The sequence below is a fragment of the Astyanax mexicanus genome, chromosome 3, assembly GCF_023375975.1.
Source record: "Astyanax mexicanus isolate ESR-SI-001 chromosome 3, AstMex3_surface, whole genome shotgun sequence".
NCBI classification, from domain to species: Eukaryota; Metazoa; Chordata; class Actinopteri; order Characiformes; family Acestrorhamphidae; genus Astyanax; species Astyanax mexicanus.
This window is the reverse complement of record NC_064410.1, coordinates 61,054,978-61,072,026: the sequence shown is the minus strand read 5'-3', so window position 1 is coordinate 61,072,026 and position 17,049 is coordinate 61,054,978.

Genomic DNA, 17,049 nt, shown 5'->3' with positions numbered 1-17,049 from the left:
GGTGTTGCCAGGCGGTTGCTAAGGTGTTGCTATGGTATCTGGGGTGGTTGCTAAGGTGTTGCTAGGTGGTTGCTAGGTGGTTGCTAGGGTGTTGCTAGGCGGTTGCTAAGGTGTTGCTATGGTATCCGGGATGGTTGCCAAGGTGTTGCTAGGTGGTTGCTAGGTGGTTGCTAGGGTGTTGCTAGGCGGTTGCTAAGGTGTTGCTATGGTATCCGGGGTGGTTGCTATGGTGTTTCTAGGTGGTTGCTAGGTGATGTATATACATCAATTAGATTAAATGGTGTTTGCACGTTGCTACGCAACGTGCAAATACATCAATCAGCTATGCACGCTAGGTTGCTCTGGCCGTTCGGGGGTGTCCAAACTTTTGACCCGTGGCTCCATTACACACAGTACTGGGGGGCCGGGGTGTCCAAACTTTTGACCCATGGCTCCATTACACACAGTACTGGGGGGGGGCCGGGGTGTCCAAACTTTTGACCTAACGCTGATTTATCCCATAGCTGCTCCATACACTCACAGTACTGGAGTTCTAGCTACCTGTCCTTCGATCTAGCTGCCGTCCTCCGATTGGCCCCATTCATTCCAATGGGGCCACTTCGTACGACATTCGTACGAAATCCGTACGTCGTAACTTTTCGTAACGCATATTTTCGGAAAGAGCTCAATAAGTTCTACAGGTCCTCAATTGGTTTCATCTTCGTATTTCAAAAATTGCGACGTCCACGGGCGTGCAAAGTTCTGCCCATTCATTTTCAATGGTCAAAAAAACGCGTACTTACGAAGTTTTTACGAAAAACGTAAGTCCGATCGGAAAGCTGTATACAAGCCCACCATTCCCGATATGGACGCACGTTTTCTCTTTTGAACGAAGTCGATATTTCGAAAACTGCGGCACTAGTTAACCGGACAAAAAACAGGTGGAATAATAATAATAACTAGATTGCAGTTCCTGCAGAAACTGCGAGTGTGATTGCAGTGCTGGCTGGTATCTGCTAAGGTGTTGCTAAGGTGTTGCTATGGTATCCGGGGTGGTTGCTAAGGTGTTGCTAGGTGGTTACTAGGTGGTTGCTAAGGTGTTGCTAGGCGGTTGCTAAGGTGTTGATAGGCGGTTGCTAAGGTGTTGCTATGGTATCTGGGGTGCTTGCTAAGGTGTTGCTAGGTGGTTACTAGGTGGTTGCTAAGGTGTTGCTAGGCGGTTGCTAAGGTGTTGCTAGGCGGTTGCTAAGGTGTTGCTATGGTATTTGGGGTGGTTGCTAAGGTGTTGCTAGGTGGTTGCTAGGTGGTTGCTAGGTGGTTGCTAAGGTGTTGCTATGGTATCCGGGGTGGTTGCTAAGGTGTTGCTAGGTGGTTGCTAGGTGGTTGCTAGGGTGTTGCTAGGCGGTTGCTAAGGTGTTGCTATGGTATCTTGGGTGGTTGCTAAGGTGTTGCTAGGTGGTTGCTAGGTGGTTGCTAGGGTGTTGCTAGGCGGTTGCTAAGATGTTGCTATGGTATCCGGTGTGGTTGCTAAGGTGTTGCTAGGTGGTTGCTAGGTGGTTGCTAGGGTGTTGCTAGGCGGTTGCTAAGGTGTTGCTATGGTATCCGGGGTGGTTGCTAAGGTGTTGCTAGGTGGTTGCTAGGTGGTTGCTAGGGTGTTGCTAGGCGGTTGCTAAGGTGTTGCTATGGTATCCGGGGTGGTTGCTAAGGTGTTGCTAGGTGGTTGCTAGGTGGTTGCTAGGGTGTTGCTAGGCGGTTGCTAAGGTGTTGCTATGGTATCTTGGGTGGTTGCTAAGGTGTTGCTAGGTGGTTGCTAGGTGTTTGCTAGGGTGTTGCTAGGCGGTTGCTAAGGTGTTGCTATGGTATCCGGGGTGGTTGCTAAGGTGTTGCTAGGTGGTTGCTAGGTGGTTGCTAGGGTGTTGCTAGGCGGTTGCTAAGGTGTTGCTATGGTATCCGGGGTGGTTGCTAAGGTGTTGCTAGGTGGTTGCTAGGTGGTTGCTAGGGTGTTGCTAGGCGGTTGCTAAGGTGTTGCTATGGTATCCGGGGTGGTTGCTAAGGTGTTGCTAGGTGGTTGCTAGGTGGTTGCTAAGGTGTTGCTAGGCGGTTGCTAAGGTGTTGCTATGGTATCCGGGGTGGTTGCTAAGGTGTTGCTAGGTGGTTGCTAGGTGGTTGCTAAGGTGTTGCTAGGCGGTTGCTAAGGTGTTGCTATGGTATCCGGGGTGGTTGCTAAGGTGTTGCTAGGTGTTTGCTAGGTGGTTGCTAAGGTGTTGCTAGGCGGTTGCTAAGGTGTTGCTATGGTATCCGGGGTGGTTGCTAAGGTGTTGCTAGGTGGTTGCTAGGTGGTTGCTAGGGTGTTGCTAGGCGGTTGCTAAGGTGTTGCTATGGTATCCGGGATGGTTGCTAAGGTGTTGCTAGGTGGTTGCTAGGTGGTTGCTAGGGTGTTGCTAGGCGGTTGCTAAGGTGTTGCTAGGGTATCCGGGGTGGTTGCTATGGTGTTTCTAGGTGGTTGCTAGGTGATTTATATGCATAAATTAGATTAAATGGTGTTTGCACGTTGCTACGCAACGTGCAAATACATCAATCAGCTATGCACGCTAGGTTGCTCTGGCCGTTCGGGGGTGTCCAAACTTTTGACCCGTGGCTCCATTACACACAGTACTGGGGGGCCGGGGTGTCCAAACTTTTGACCCATGGCTCCATTACATACAGTACTGGGGGGCCGGGGTGTCCAAACTTTTGACCTAATGCTGTTTTATCCCATAGCTGCTCCATACACTCACAGTACTGGAGTTCTAGCTACCTGTCCTTCGATCTAGCTGCCGTCCTCCGATTGGCCCCATTCATTCCAATGGGGCCACTTCGTACGACATTCGTACGAAATCCGTACGTCGTAACTTTTCGTAACGCATATTTTCGGAAAGAGCTCAATAAGTTCTACAGGTCCTCAATTGGTTTCATCTTCGTATTTCAAACATTGCGACGTCCACGGGCGTGCAAAGTTCTGCCCATTCATTTTCAATGGGCAAAAAAACGCGTACTTACGAAGTTTTTACGAAAAACGTAAGTCCGATCGGAAAGCTGTATACAAGCCCACCATTCCCGATATGGACGCACGTTTTCTCTTTTGAACGAAGTCGATATTTCGAAAACTGCGGCACTAGTTAACCGGACAAAAAACAGGTGGAATAATAATAATAATAATAATAATAATAAGAAACAGACTTAAGAAGATCAATAGTGTGATCTGCAATCACACTAACTAGATTGCAGTTCCTACAGAAACTGCGAGTGTGATTGCAGAGCTGGCTGGTATCTGCTATGGTGTTGCTAAGGTGTTGCTAAGTGGTTGCTAAGGTGTTGCTATCGTATCCAGGGTGGTTGCTAAGGTGTTGCTAAGTGGTTGCTAGGTGGTTGCTAAGGTGTTGCTAGGTGGTTGCTAAGGTGTTGCAATGGTATCCGGGGTGGTTGCTAAGGTGTTGCTAGATGGTTGCTAGGCGGTTGCTAAGGTGTTGCTATGGTATCCGGGTTGGTTGCTAAGGTGTTGCTAGGTGGTTGCTAAGGTGTTGCTATGGTATCCGGGGTGGTTGCTAAGGTGTTGCTAGGTGGTTGCTAGGGTGTTGCTAGGCGGTTGCTAAGGTGTTGCTATGGTATCCGGGGTGGTTGCTAAGGTGTTGCTAGGTGGTTGCTAGGGTGTTGCTAGGCGGTTGCTAAGGTGTTGCTATGGTATCCGGGGTGGTTGCTAAGGTGTTGCTAAGTGGTTGCTACGTGGTTGCTAAGGTGTTGCTAGGCGGTTGCTAAGGTGTTGCTATGGTATCCGGGGTGGTTGCTAAGGTGTTGCTAGGTGGTTGCTAGGTGGTTGCTAGAGTGTTGCTAGGCGGTTGCTAAGGTGTTGCTATGGTATCCGGGGTGGTTGCTAAGGTGTTGCTAGGTGGTTGCTAGGTGGTTGCTAGGGTGTTGCTAGGCGGTTGCTAAGGTGTTGCTATGGTATCCGGGGTGGTTGCTAAGGTGTTGCTAGGTGGTTGCTAGGTGGTTGCTAGGGTGTTGCTAGGCGGTTGCTAAGGTGTTGCTATGGTATCCAGGGTGGTTGCTAAGGTGTTGCTAGGTGGTTGCTAGGTGGTTGCTAAGGTGTTGCTAGGCGGTTGCTAAGGTGTTGCTATGGTATCCGGGGTGGTTGCTAAGGTGTTGCTAGGTGGTTGCTAGGTGGTTGCTAGGGTGTTGCTAGGCGGTTGCTAAGGTGTTGCTATGGTATCCGGGGTGGTTGCTAAGGTGTTGCTAGGTGGTTGCTAAGGTGTTGCTAGGCGGTTGCTAAGGTGTTGCTATGGTATCCTGGGTGGTTGCTAAGGTGTTGCTAGGTGGTTGCTAGGCGGTTGCTAAGGTGTTGCTATGGTATCCGGGGTGGTTGCTAAGGTGTTGCTAAGTGGTTGCTATGCGGTTGCTAAGGTGTTGCTAGGCGGTTGCTAAGGTGTTGCTATGGTATCCGGGGAGGTTGCTAAGGTGTTGCTAGGTGGTTGCTAGGTGGTTGCTAAGGTGTTGTTAGGCGGTTGCTAAGGTGTTGCTATGGTATCTGTGGTGGTTGCTATGGTGTTTCTAGGTGGTTGCTAGGTGATTTATGTGCATAAATTAGATTAAATGGTGTTTGCACGTTGCTACGCAACGTGCAAATACATCAATCAGCTATGCACGCTAGGTTGCTCTGGCCGTTCGGGGGTGTCCAAACTTTTGACCCGTGGCTCCAGTACACACAGTACTGGGGGGCCGGGGTGTCCAAACTTTTGACCCATGGCTCCATTACACACAGTACTGGGGGGCCGGGGTGTCCAAACTTTTGACCTAACGCTGATTTATCCCATAGCTGCTCCATTACACACAGTACTGGAGTTCTAGCTACCTGTCCTTCGATCTAGCTGCCGTCCTCCGATTGGCCCCATTCATTCCAATGGGGCCACTTCGTACGACATTCGTACGAAATCCGTACGTCGTAACTTTTCGTAACGCATATTTTCGGAAAGAGCTCAATAAGTTCTACAGGTCCTCAATTGGTTTCATCTTAGTATTTCAAAAATTGCGACGTCCACGGGCGTGCAAAGTTCTGCCAATTCATTTTCAATGGTCAAAAAAACGCGTACTTACGAAGTTTTTACGAAAAACGTAAGTCCGATCGGAAAGCTGTATACAAGCCCACCATTCCCGATATGGACGCACGTTTTCTCTTTTGAACGAAGTCGATATTTCGAAAACTGCGGCACTAGTTAACCGGACAAAAAACAGGTGGAATAATAATAATAACTAGATTGCAGTTCCTACAGAAACTGCGAGTGTGATTGCAGTGCTGGCTGGTATCTGCTATGGTGTTGCTAAGGTGTTGCTAAGTGGTTGCTAAGGTGTGGCTATGGTATCCGGGGTGGTTGCTAAGGTGTTGCTAAGTGGTTGCTAGGTGGTTGCTAAGGTGTTGCTAGGCGGTTGCTAAGATGTTGCTATGGTATCTGGGGTGGTTGCTAAGGTGTTGCTAGGTGGTTGCTAAGGTGTTGCTAGGCGGTTGCTAAGGTGTTGCTATGGTATCCAGGGTGGTTGCTAAGGTGTTGCTAGGTGGTTGCTAGGTGGTTGCTAAGGTGTTGCTAGGCGGTTGCTAAGGTGTTGCTATGGTATCCGGGGTGGTTGCTAAGGTGTTGCTAGGTGGTTGCTAGGTGGTTGCTAAGGTGTTGCTAGGCGGTTGCTAAGGTGTTGCTATGGTATCCGGGGTGGTTGCTAAGGTGTTGCTAGGTGGTTGCTAGGGTGTTGCTATGGTATCCGGGGTGGTTGCTAAGGTGTTGCTAGGTGGTTGCTAGGTGGTTGCTAGGGTGTTGCTAGGCGGTTGCTAAGGTGTTGCTATGGTATCCGCGGTGGTTGCTAAGGTGTTGCTAGGTGGTTGCTAAGGTGTTGCTAGGCGGTTGCTAAGGTGTTGCTATGGTATCCGGGGTGGTTGCTAAGGTGTTGCTAGGTGGTTGCTAAGGTGTTGCTAGGCGGTTGCTAAGGTGTTGCTATGGTATCCGGGGTGGTTGCTAAGGTGTTGCTAGGTGGTTGCTAGGGTGTTGCTAGGCGGTTGCTAAGGTGTTGCTATGGTATCCGGGGTGGTTGCTAAGGTGTTGCTAGGTGGTTGCTAGGGTGTTGCTAGGCGGTTGCTAAGGTGTTGCTATGGTATCCGGGGTGGTTGCTATGGTGTTTCTAGGTGGTTGCTAGGTGATGTATATGCATAAATTTGATTAAATGGTGTTTGCACGTTGCTACGCAACGTGCAAATACATCAATCAGCTATGCACGCTAGGTTGCTCTGGCCGTTCGGGGGTGTCCAAACTTTTGACCCGTGGCTCCATTACACACAGTACTGGGGGGCCGGGGTGTCCAAACTTTTGACCCGTGGCTCCATTACACACAGTACTGGGGGGCCGGGGTGTCCAAACTTTTGACCTAACGCTGATTTATCCCATAGCTGCTCCATTACACACAGTACTGGAGTTCTAGCTACCTGTCCTTCGATCTAGCTGCCGTCCTCCGATTGGCCCCATTCATTCCAATGGGGCCACTTCGTACGACATTCGTACGAAATCCGTACGTCGTAACTTTTCGTAACGCATATTTTCAGAAAGAGCTCAATAAGTTCTACAGGTCCTCAATTGGTTTCATCTTAGTATTTCAAAAATTGCGACGTCCACGGGCGTGCAAAGTTCTGCCCATTCATTTTCAATGGGCAAAAAAACGCGTACTTACGAAGTTTTTACGAAAAACGTAAGTCCGATCGGAAAGCTGTATACAAGCCCACCATTCCCGATATGGACGCACGTTTTCTCTTTTGAACGAAGTCGATATTTCGAAAACTGCGGCACTAGTTAACCGGACAAAAAACAGGTGGAATAATAATAATAATAATAATAATAAGAAGAAGAAGAATAAGACTTAAGAAGAACAATACTGTGATTGCATTACTGCAATCACACTAATAATAATAATAATAATAATAAGAATAAGACTTAAGAAGAACAATACTGTGATTGCATTACTGCAATCACACTAATAATAATAATAATAATAATAATAAGAACTAGATTGCAGTTCCTACAGAAACTGCGAGTGTGATTGCAGTGCTGGCTGGTATCTGCTGTGGTGTTGCTAAGGTGTTGCTAAGTGGTTGCTAAGGTGTGGCTATGGTATCCGGGGTGGTTGCTAAGGTGTTGCTAAGTGGTTGCTAGGTGGTTGCTAAGGTGTTGCTAGGCGGTTGCTAAGGTGTTGCTATGGTATCTGGGGTGGTTGCTAAGGTGTTGCTAGGTGGTTGCTAAGGTGTTGCTAGGCGGTTGCTAAGGTGTTGCTATGGTATCCGGGGTGGTTGCTAAGGTGTTGCTAGCTGGTTGCTAGGTGGTTGCTAAGGTGTTGCTAGGCGGTTGCTAAGGTGTTGCTATGGTATCCGGGGTGGTTGCTAAGGTGTTGCTAGGTGGTTGCTAGGTGGTTGCTAAGTTGTTGCTAGGCGGTTGCTAAGGTGTTGCTATGGTATCCGGGGTGGTTGCTAAGGTGTTGCTAGGTGGTTGCTAGGGTGTTGCTAGGCGGTTGCTAAGGTGTTGCTATGGTATCCGGGGTGGTTGCTAAGGTGTTGCTAGGTGGTTGCTAGGTGGTTGCTAGGGTGTTGCTAGGCGGTTGCTAAGGTGTTGCTATGGTATCCGGGGTGGTTGCTAAGGTGTTGCTAGGTGGTTGCTAGGTGGTTGCTAGGGTGTTGCTAGGCGGTTGCTAAGGTGTTGCTATGGTATCCAGGGTGGTTGCTAAGGTGTTGCTAGGTGGTTGCTAGGGTGTTGCTAGGCGGTTGCTAAGGTGTTGCTATGGTATCCGGGGTGGTTGCTAAGGTGTTGCTAGGTGGTTGCTAGGTGGTTGCTAGGGTGTTGCTAGGCGGTTGCTAAGGTGTTGCTATGGTATCCGGGGTGGTTGCTAAGGTGTTGCTAGGTGGTTGCTAGGTGGTTGCTAGGGTGTTGCTAGGCGGTTGCTAAGGTGTTGCTATGGTATCCGGGGTGGTTGCTAAGGTGTTGCTAGGTGGTTGCTAGGTGGTTGCTAGGGTGTTGCTAGGCGGTTGCTAAGGTGTTGCTATGGTATCCGGGGTGGTTGCTAAGGTGTTGCTAGGTGGTTGCTAGGGTGTTGCTAGGCGGTTGCTAAGGTGTTGCTATGGTATCCGGGGTGGTTGCTAAGGTGTTGCTAGGTGGTTGCTAGGTGGTTGCTAGGGTGTTGCTAGGCGGTTGCTAAGGTGTTGCTATGGTATCCGGGGTGGTTGCTAAGGTGTTGCTAGGTGGTTGCTAGGTGGTTGCTAGGGTGTTGCTAGGCGGTTGCTAAGGTGTTGCTATGGTATCTGGGGTGGTTGCTAAGGTGTTGCTAGATGGTTGCTAGGTGGTTGCTATGGTGTTGCTAGGCGGTTGCTAGGCGGTTGCTAAGGTGTTGCTATGGTATCCGGGGTGGTTGCTAAGGTGTTGCTAAGGTGTCGCTAGGCGGTTGCTAAGGTGTTGCTATGGTATCCGGGGAGGTTGCTAAGGTGTTGCTAGGTGGTTGCTAGGTGGTTGCTAAGGTGTTGCTAGGCGGTTGCTAAGGTGTTGCTATGGTATCTGTGGTGGTTGCTATAGTGTTTCTAGGTGGTTGCTAGGTGATTTATATGCATAAATTAGATTAAATGGTGTTTGCACGTTGCTACGCAACGTGCAAATACATCAATCAGCTATGCACGCTAGGTTGCTCTGGCCGTTCGGGGGTGTCCAAACTTTTGACCCGTGGCTCCATTACACACAGTACTGGGGGGCCGGGGTGTCCAAACTTTTGACCCATGGCTCCATTACACACAGTACTGGGGGGGGGCCGGGGTGTCCAAACTTTTGACCTAACGCTGATTTATCCCATAGCTGCTCCATACACTCACAGTACTGGAGTTCTAGCTACCTGTCCTTCGATCTAGCTGCCGTCTTCCGATTGGCCCCATTCATTCCAATGGGGCCACTTCGTACGACATTCGTACGAAATCCGTACGACGTAACTTTTCGTAACGCATATTTTCGGAAAGAGCTCAATAAGTTCTACAGGTCCTCAATTGGTTTCATCTTAGTATTTCAAAAATTGCGACGTCCACGGGCGTGCAAAGTTCTGCCCATTCATTTTCAATGGGCAAAAAAACGCGTACTTACGAAGTTTTTACGAAAAACGTAATTCCGATCGGAAAGCTGTATACAAGCCCACCATTCCCGATAAGGACGCACGTTTTCTCTTTTGAACGAAGTCGATATTTCGAAAACTGCGGCACTAGTTAACCGGACAAAAAACAGGTGGAACTAGATTGCAGTTCCTGCAGAAACTGCGAGTGTGATTGCAGTGCTGGCTGGTATCTGCTAAGGTGTTGCTAAGGTGTTGCTATGGTATCCGGGGTGGTTGCTAAGATGTTGCTAGGTGGTTGCTAAGCTGTTGCTAGGCGGTTGCTAAGGTGTTGCTATGGTATCTGGGGTGGTTGCTAAGGTGTTGCTAGGTGGTTACTAGGTGGTTGCGAAGGTGTTGCTAGGTGGTTGCTAAGGTGTTGCTAGGCGGTTGCTAAGGTGTTGCTATGGTATTTGGGGTGGTTGCTAAGGTGTTGCTAGGTGGTTGCTAGGTGGTTGCTAGGTGGTTGCTAGGTGGTTGCTAAGGTGTTGCTAGGCGGTTGCTAAGGTGTTGCTATGGTATCCGGGGTGGTTGCTAAGGTGTTGCTAGGTGGTTGCTAGGTGGTTGCTAGGCGGTTGCTAAGGTGTTGCTATGGTATCCGGGGTGGTTGCTAAGGTGTTGCTAGGTGGTTGCTAGGTGGTTGCTAGGTGGTTGCTAAGGTGTTGCTATGGTATCCGTGGTGGTTGCTAAGGTGTTGCTAAGTGGTTGCTAGGTGGTTGCTAAGGTGTTGCTAGGCAGTTGCTAAGGTGTTGCTATGGTATCCAGGGTGGTTGCTAAGGTGTTGCTAGGTGGTTGCTAGGGTGTTGCTAGGCGGTTGCTAAGGTGTTGCTATGGTATCCGGGGTGGTTGCTAAGGTGTTGCTAGATGGTTGCTAGGGTGTTGCTCGGCGGTTGCTAAGGTGTTGCTATGGTATCCGGGGTGGTTGCTAAGGTGTTGCTAAGTGGTTGCTAGGTGGTTGCTAAGGTGTTGCTAGGCGGTTGCTAAGGTGTTGCTATGGTATCCGGGGTGGTTGCTAACGTGTTGCTAGGTGGTTGCTAGGTGGTTGCTAGGCGGTTGCTAGGTGGTTGCTAGGTGGTTGCTAGGCGGTTGCTAAGGTGTTGCTATGGTATCCGGGGTGGTTGCTAAGGTGTTGCTAGGTGGTTGCTAGGTGGTTGCTAGGGTGTTGCTAGGCGGTTGCTAAGGTGTTGCTATGGTATCCGGGGTGGTTGCTAAGGTGTTGCTAGGTGGTTGCTAGGTGGTTGCTAGGGTGTTGCTAGGCGGTTGCTAAGGTGTTGCTATGGTATCCGGGGTGGTTGCTAAGGTGTTGCTAGGTGGTTGCTAAGGTGTTGCTAGGCGGTTGCTAAGGTGTTGCTATGGTATCCGGGGTGGTTGCTAAGGTGTTGCTAGGTGTTTGCTAGGTGGTTGCTAAGGTGTTGCTAGGCGGTTGCTAAGGTGTTGCTATGGTATCCGGGGTGGTTGCTAAGGTGTTGCTAGGTGGTTGCTAGGTGGTTGCTAGGGTGTTGCTAGGCGGTTGCTAAGGTGTTGCTATGGTATCCGGGATGGTTGCTAAGGTGTTGCTAGGTGGTTGCTAGGTGGTTGCTAGGGTGTTGCTAGGCGGTTGCTAAGGTGTTGCTAGGGTATCCGGGGTGGTTGCTATGGTGTTTCTAGGTGGTTGCTAGGTGATTTATATGCATAAATTAGATTAAATGGTGTTTGCACGTTGCTACGCAACGTGCAAATACATCAATCAGCTATGCACGCTAGGTTGCTCTGGCCGTTCGGGGGTGTCCAAACTTTTGACCCGTGGCTCCATTACACACAGTACTGGGGGGCCGGGGTGTCCAAACTTTTGACCCATGGCTCCATTACATACAGTACTGGGGGGCCGGGGTGTCCAAACTTTTGACCTAATGCTGTTTTATCCCATAGCTGCTCCATACACTCACAGTACTGGAGTTCTAGCTACCTGTCCTTCGATCTAGCTGCCGTCCTCCGATTGGCCCCATTCATTCCAATGGGGCCACTTCGTACGACATTCGTACGAAATCCGTACGTCGTAACTTTTCGTAACGCATATTTTCGGAAAGAGCTCAATAAGTTCTACAGGTCCTCAATTGGTTTCATCTTCGTATTTCAAACATTGCGACGTCCACGGGCGTGCAAAGTTCTGCCCATTCATTTTCAATGGTCAAAAAAACGCGTACTTACGAAGTTTTTACGAAAAACGTAAGTCCGATCGGAAAGCTGTATACAAGCCCACCATTCCCGATATGGACGCACGTTTTCTCTTTTGAACGAAGTCGATATTTCGAAAACTGCGGCACTAGTTAACCGGACAAAAAACAGGTGGAATAATAATAATAATAATAATAATAACTAGATTGCAGTTCCTGCAGAAACTGCGAGTGTGATTGCAGTGCTGGCTGGTATCTGCTAAGGTGTTGCTAGGTGGTTGCTAAGGTGTTGCTAGGCGGTTGCTAAGGTGTTGCTATGGTATCCGGGGTGGTTGCTAAGGTGTTGCTAGGTGGTTGCTAGGTGGTTGCTAGGGTGTTGCTAGGCGGTTGCTAAGGTGTTGCTATGGTATCCGGGGTGGTTGCTAAGGTGTTGCTAGGTGGTTGCTAGGTGGTTGCTAGGGTGTTGCTAGGCGGTTGCTAAGGTGTTGCTATGGTATCCGGGGTGGTTGCTAAGGTGTTGCTAAGTGGTTGCTAGGTGGTTGCTAAGGTGTTGCTAGGCGGTTGCTAAGGTGTTGCTATGGTATCCGGAGTGGTTGCTAAGGTGTTGCTAGGTGGTTGCTAGGTGGTTGCTAGGGTGTTGCTAGGCGGTTGCTAAGGTGTTGCTATGGTATCCGGGGTGGTTGCTAAGGTGTTGCTAGGTGTTTGCTAGGTGGTTGCTAAGGTGTTGCTAGGCGGTTGCTAAGGTGTTGCTATGGTATTTGGGGTGGTTGCTAAGGTGTTGCTAGGTGGTTGCTAGGTGGTTGCTAGGTGGTTGCTAAGGTGTTGCTAGGCGGTTGCTAAGGTGTTGCTATGGTATCCGGGGTGGTTGCTAAGGTGTTGCTAGGTGGTTGCTAGGTGGTTGCTAGGGTGTTGCTAGGCGGTTGCTAAGGTGTTGCTATGGTATCTTGGGTGGTTGCTAAGGTGTTGCTAGGTGGTTGCTAGGTGGTTGCTAGGGTGTTGCTAGGCGGTTGCTAAGGTGTTGCTATGGTATCCGGGGTGGTTGCTAAGGTGTTGCTAGGTGGTTGCTAGGTGGTTGCTAGGGTGTTGCTAGGCGGTTGCTAAGGTGTTGCTATGGTATCCGGGGTGGTTGCTAAGGTGTTGCTAGGTGGTTGCTAGGTGGTTGCTAGGGTGTTGCTAGGCGGTTGCTAAGGTGTTGCTATGGTATCCGGGGTGGTTGCTAAGGTGTTGCTAAGTGGTTGCTAGGTGGTTGCTAAGGTGTTGCTAGGCGGTTGCTAAGGTGTTGCTATGGTATCCGGAGTGGTTGCTAAGGTGTTGCTAGGTGGTTGCTAGGTGGTTGCTAGGGTGTTGCTAGGCGGTTGCTAAGGTGTTGCTATGGTATCCGGGGTGGTTGCTAAGGTGTTGCTAGGTGTTTGCTAGGTGGTTGCTAAGGTGTTGCTAGGCGGTTGCTAAGGTGTTGCTATGGTATTTGGGGTGGTTGCTAAGGTGTTGCTAGGTGGTTGCTAGGTGGTTGCTAGGTGGTTGCTAAGGTGTTGCTAGGCGGTTGCTAAGGTGTTGCTATGGTATCCGGGGTGGTTGCTAAGGTGTTGCTAGGTGGTTGCTAGGTGGTTGCTAGGGTGTTGCTAGGCGGTTGCTAAGGTGTTGCTATGGTATCTTGGGTGGTAGCTAAGGTGTTGCTAGGTGGTTGCTAGGGTGTTGCTAGGCGGTTGCTAAGGTGTTGCTATGGTATCCGGGGTGGTTGCTAAGGTGTTGCTAGGTGGTTGCTAGGTGGTTGCTAGGGTGTTGCTAGGCGGTTGCTAAGGTGTTGCTATGGTATCCGGGGTGGTTGCTAAGGTGTTGCTAGGTGGTTGCTAAGGTGTTGCTAGGCGGTTGCTAAGGTGTTGCTATGGTATCCGGGGTGGTTGCTAAGGTGTTGCTAGGTGGTTGCTAGGTGGTTGCTAGGGTGTTGCTAGGCGGTTGCTAAGGTGTTGCTATGGTATCCGGGGTGGTTGCTAAGGTGTTGCTAGGTGGTTGCTAGGGTGTTGCTAGGCGGTTGCTAAGGTGTTGCTATGGTATCCAGGGTGGTTGCTAAGGTGTTGCTAAGTGGTTGGTAGGTGGTTGCTAAGGTGTTGCTAGGCGGTTGCTAAGGTGTTGCTATGGTATCCGGGGTGGTTGCTAAGGTGTTGCTAGGTGGTTGCTAGGTGGTTGCTAAGGTGTTGCTAGGTGGTTGCTAGGTGATGTATATGCATACATTAGATTAAATGGTGTTTGCACGTTGCTACGCAACGTGCAAATACATCAATCAGCTATGCACGCTAGGTTGCTCTGGCCGTTCGGGGGTGTCCAAACTTTTGACCCGTGGCTCCATTACACACAGTACTGGGGGGCCGGGGTGTCCAAACTTTTGACCCGTGGCTCCATTACACACAGTACTGGGGGGCCGGGGTGTCCAAACTTTTGACCTAATGCTGTTTTATCCCATAGCTGCTCCATACACTCACAGTACTGGAGTTCTAGCTACCTGTCCTTCGATCTAGCTGCCGTCCTCCGATTGGCCCCATTCATTCCAATGGGGCCACTTCGTACGACAATCGTACGAAATCCGTACGTCGTAACTTTTCGTAACGCATATTTTCGGAAAGAGCTCAATAAGTTCTACAGGTCCTCAATTGGTTTCATCTTCGTATTTCAAAAATTGCGACGTCCACGGGCGTGCAAAGTTCTGCCCATTCATTTTCAATGGGCAAAAAAACGCGTACTTACGAAGTTTTTACGAAAAACGTAAGTCCGATCGGAAAGCTGTATACAAGCCCACCATTCCCGATAAGGACGCACGTTTTCTCTTTTGAACGAAGTCGATATTTCGAAAACTGCGGCACTAGTTAACCGGACAAAAAACAGGTGGAATAATAATAAGAACTAGATTGCAGTTCCTGCAGAAACTGCGAGTGTGATTGCAGTGCTGGCTGGTATCTGCTAAGGTGTTGCTAAGGTGTTGCTATGGTATCCGGGGTGGTTGCTAAGATGTTGCTAGGTGGTTGCTAAGCTGTTGCTAGGCGGTTGCTAAGGTGTTGCTATGGTATCTGGGGTGGTTGCTAAGGTGTTGCTAGGTGGTTACTAGGTGGTTGCGAAGGTGTTGCTAGGTGGTTGCTAAGGTGTTGCTAGGCGGTTGCTAAGGTGTTGCTATGGTATTTGGGGTGGTTGCTAAGGTGTTGCTAGGTGGTTGCTAGGTGGTTGCTAGGTGGTTGCTAAGGTGTTGCTAGGCGGTTGCTAAGGTGTTGCTATGGTATCCGGGGTGGTTGCTAAGGTGTTGCTAGGTGGTTGCTAGGTGGTTGCTAGGGTGTTGCTAGGCGGTTGCTAAGGTGTTGCTATGGTATCCGGGGTGGTTGCTAAGGTGTTGCTAGGTGGTTGCTAGGTGGTTGCTAGGGTGTTGCTAGGCGGTTGCTAAGGTGTTGCTATGGTATCCGGGGTGGTTGCTAAGGTGTTGCTAGTTGGTTGCTAGGTGGTTGCTAAGTTGTTGCTAGGCGGTTGCTAAGGTGTTGCTATGGTATCCGGGGTGGTTGCTAAGGTGTTGCTAGGTGGTTGCTAGGTGGTTGCTAAGGTGTTGCTAGGCGGTTGCTAAGGTGTTGCTATGGTATCCGGGGTGGTTGCTAGGGTGTTGCTAGGTGGTTGCTAGGTGGTTGCTAAGGTGTTGCTAGGCGGTTGCTAAGGTGTTGCTATGGTATCCGGGGTGGTTGCTAAGGTGTTGCTAGGTGGTTGCTAGGTGGTTGCTAGGGTGTTGCTAGGCGGTTGCTAAGGTGTTGCTATGGTATCCGGGGTGGTTGCTAAGGTGTTGCTAGGTGGTTGCTAGGTGGTTGCTAGGGTGTTGCTAGGTGGTTGCTAAGGTGTTGCTATGGTATCCGGGGTGGTTGCTAAGGTGTTGCTAGGTGGTTGCTAGGTGGTTGCTAAGGTGTTGCTAGGCGGTTGCTAAGGTGTTGCTATGGTATCCGGGGTGGTTGCTAAGGTGTTGCTAGGTGGTTGCTAGGTGGTTGCTAGGTGGTTGCTAAGGTGTTGCTATGGTATCCGGGGTGGTTGCTAAGGTGTTGCTAGGTGGTTGCTAGGTGGTTGCTAGGTGGTTGCTAAGGTGTTGCTATGGTATCCGGGGTGGTTGCTACGGTGTTGCTAGGTGGTTGCTAGGTGGTTGCTAGGTGGTTGCTAAGGTGTTGCTATGGTATCCGGGGTGGTTGCTAAGGTGTTGCTAGGTGGTTGCTAGGTGGTTGCTAGGGTGTTGCTAGGCGGTTGCTAAGGTGTTGCTATGGTATCCGGGGTGGTTGCTAAGGTGTTGCTAAGTGGTTGCTAGGTGGTTGCTAAGGTGTTGCTAGGCGGTTGCTAAGGTGTTGCTATGGTATCCGGGGTGGTTGCTAAGGTGTTGCTAGGTGGTTGCTAGGTGGTTGCTAAGGTGTTGCTAGGCGGTTGCTAAGGTGTTGCTATGGTATCCGGGGTGGTTGCTAAGGTGTTGCTAGGTGGTTGCTAGGTGGTTGCTAGGGTGTTGCTAGGCGGTTGCTAAGGTGTTGCTATGGTATCCGGGGTGGTTGCTAAGGTGTTGCTAGGTGGTTGCTAGGTGGTTGCTAGGGTGTTGCTAGGCGGTTGCTAAGGTGTTGCTAAGTGGTTGGTAGGTGGTTGCTAAGGTGTTGCTAGGCGGTTGCTAAGGTGTTGCTATGGTATCCGGGGTGGTTGCTAAGGTGTTGCTATGGTATCCGGGGTGGTTGCTAAGGTGTTGCTAGGTGGTTGCTAGGTGGTTGCTAGGGTGTTGCTAGGCGGTTGCTAAGGTGTTGCTATGTTATCCGGGTCGGTTGCCAAGGTGTTGCTAGGTGGTTGCTAAGGTGTTGCTAGGCGGTAGCTAAGGTGTTGCTATGGTATCCGGGGTGGTTGTTAAGGTGTTGCTAGGTGGTTGCTAGGCGGTTGCTAAGGTGTTGCTATGGTATCCGGGGTGGTTGCTAAGGTGTTGCTAAGTGGTTGCTATGCGGTTGCTAAGGTGTTGCTAGGCGGTTGCTAAGGTGTTGCTATGGTATCCGGGGAGGTTGCTAAGGTGTTGCTAGGTGGTTGCTAGGTGGTTGCTAAGGTGTTGCTAGGCGGTTGCTAAGGTGTTGCTATGGTATCTGTGGTGGTTGCTATGGTGTTTCTAGGTGGTTGCTAGGTGATTTATATGCATAAATTAGATTATATGGTGTTTGCACGTTGCTACGCAACGTGCAAATACATCAATCAGCTATGCACGCTAGGTTGCTCTGGCCGTTCGGGGGTGTCCAAACTTTTGACCCGTGGCTCCATTACACACAGTACTGGGGGGCCGGGGTGTCCAAACTTTTGACCCATGGCTCCATTACACACAGTACTGGGGGGCCGGGGTGTCCAAACTTTTGACCCATGGCTCCATTACACACAGTACTGGGGGGGGCCAGGGTGTCCAAACTTTTGACCTAATGCTGATTTATCCCATAGCTGCTCCATACACTCACAGTACTGGAGTTCTAGCTACCTGTCCTTCGATCTAGCTGCCGTCCTCCGATTGGCCCCATTCATTCCAATGGAGCCACTTCGTAAGACATTCATACGAAATCCGTACGTCGTAACTTTTCGTAACGCATATTTTCGGAAAGAGCTCAATAAGTTCTACAGGTCCTCAATTGGTTTCATCTTCGTATTTCAAAAATTGCGACGTCCACGGGCGTGCAAAGTTCTGCCCATTCATTTTCAATGGGCAAAAAAACGCGTACTTACG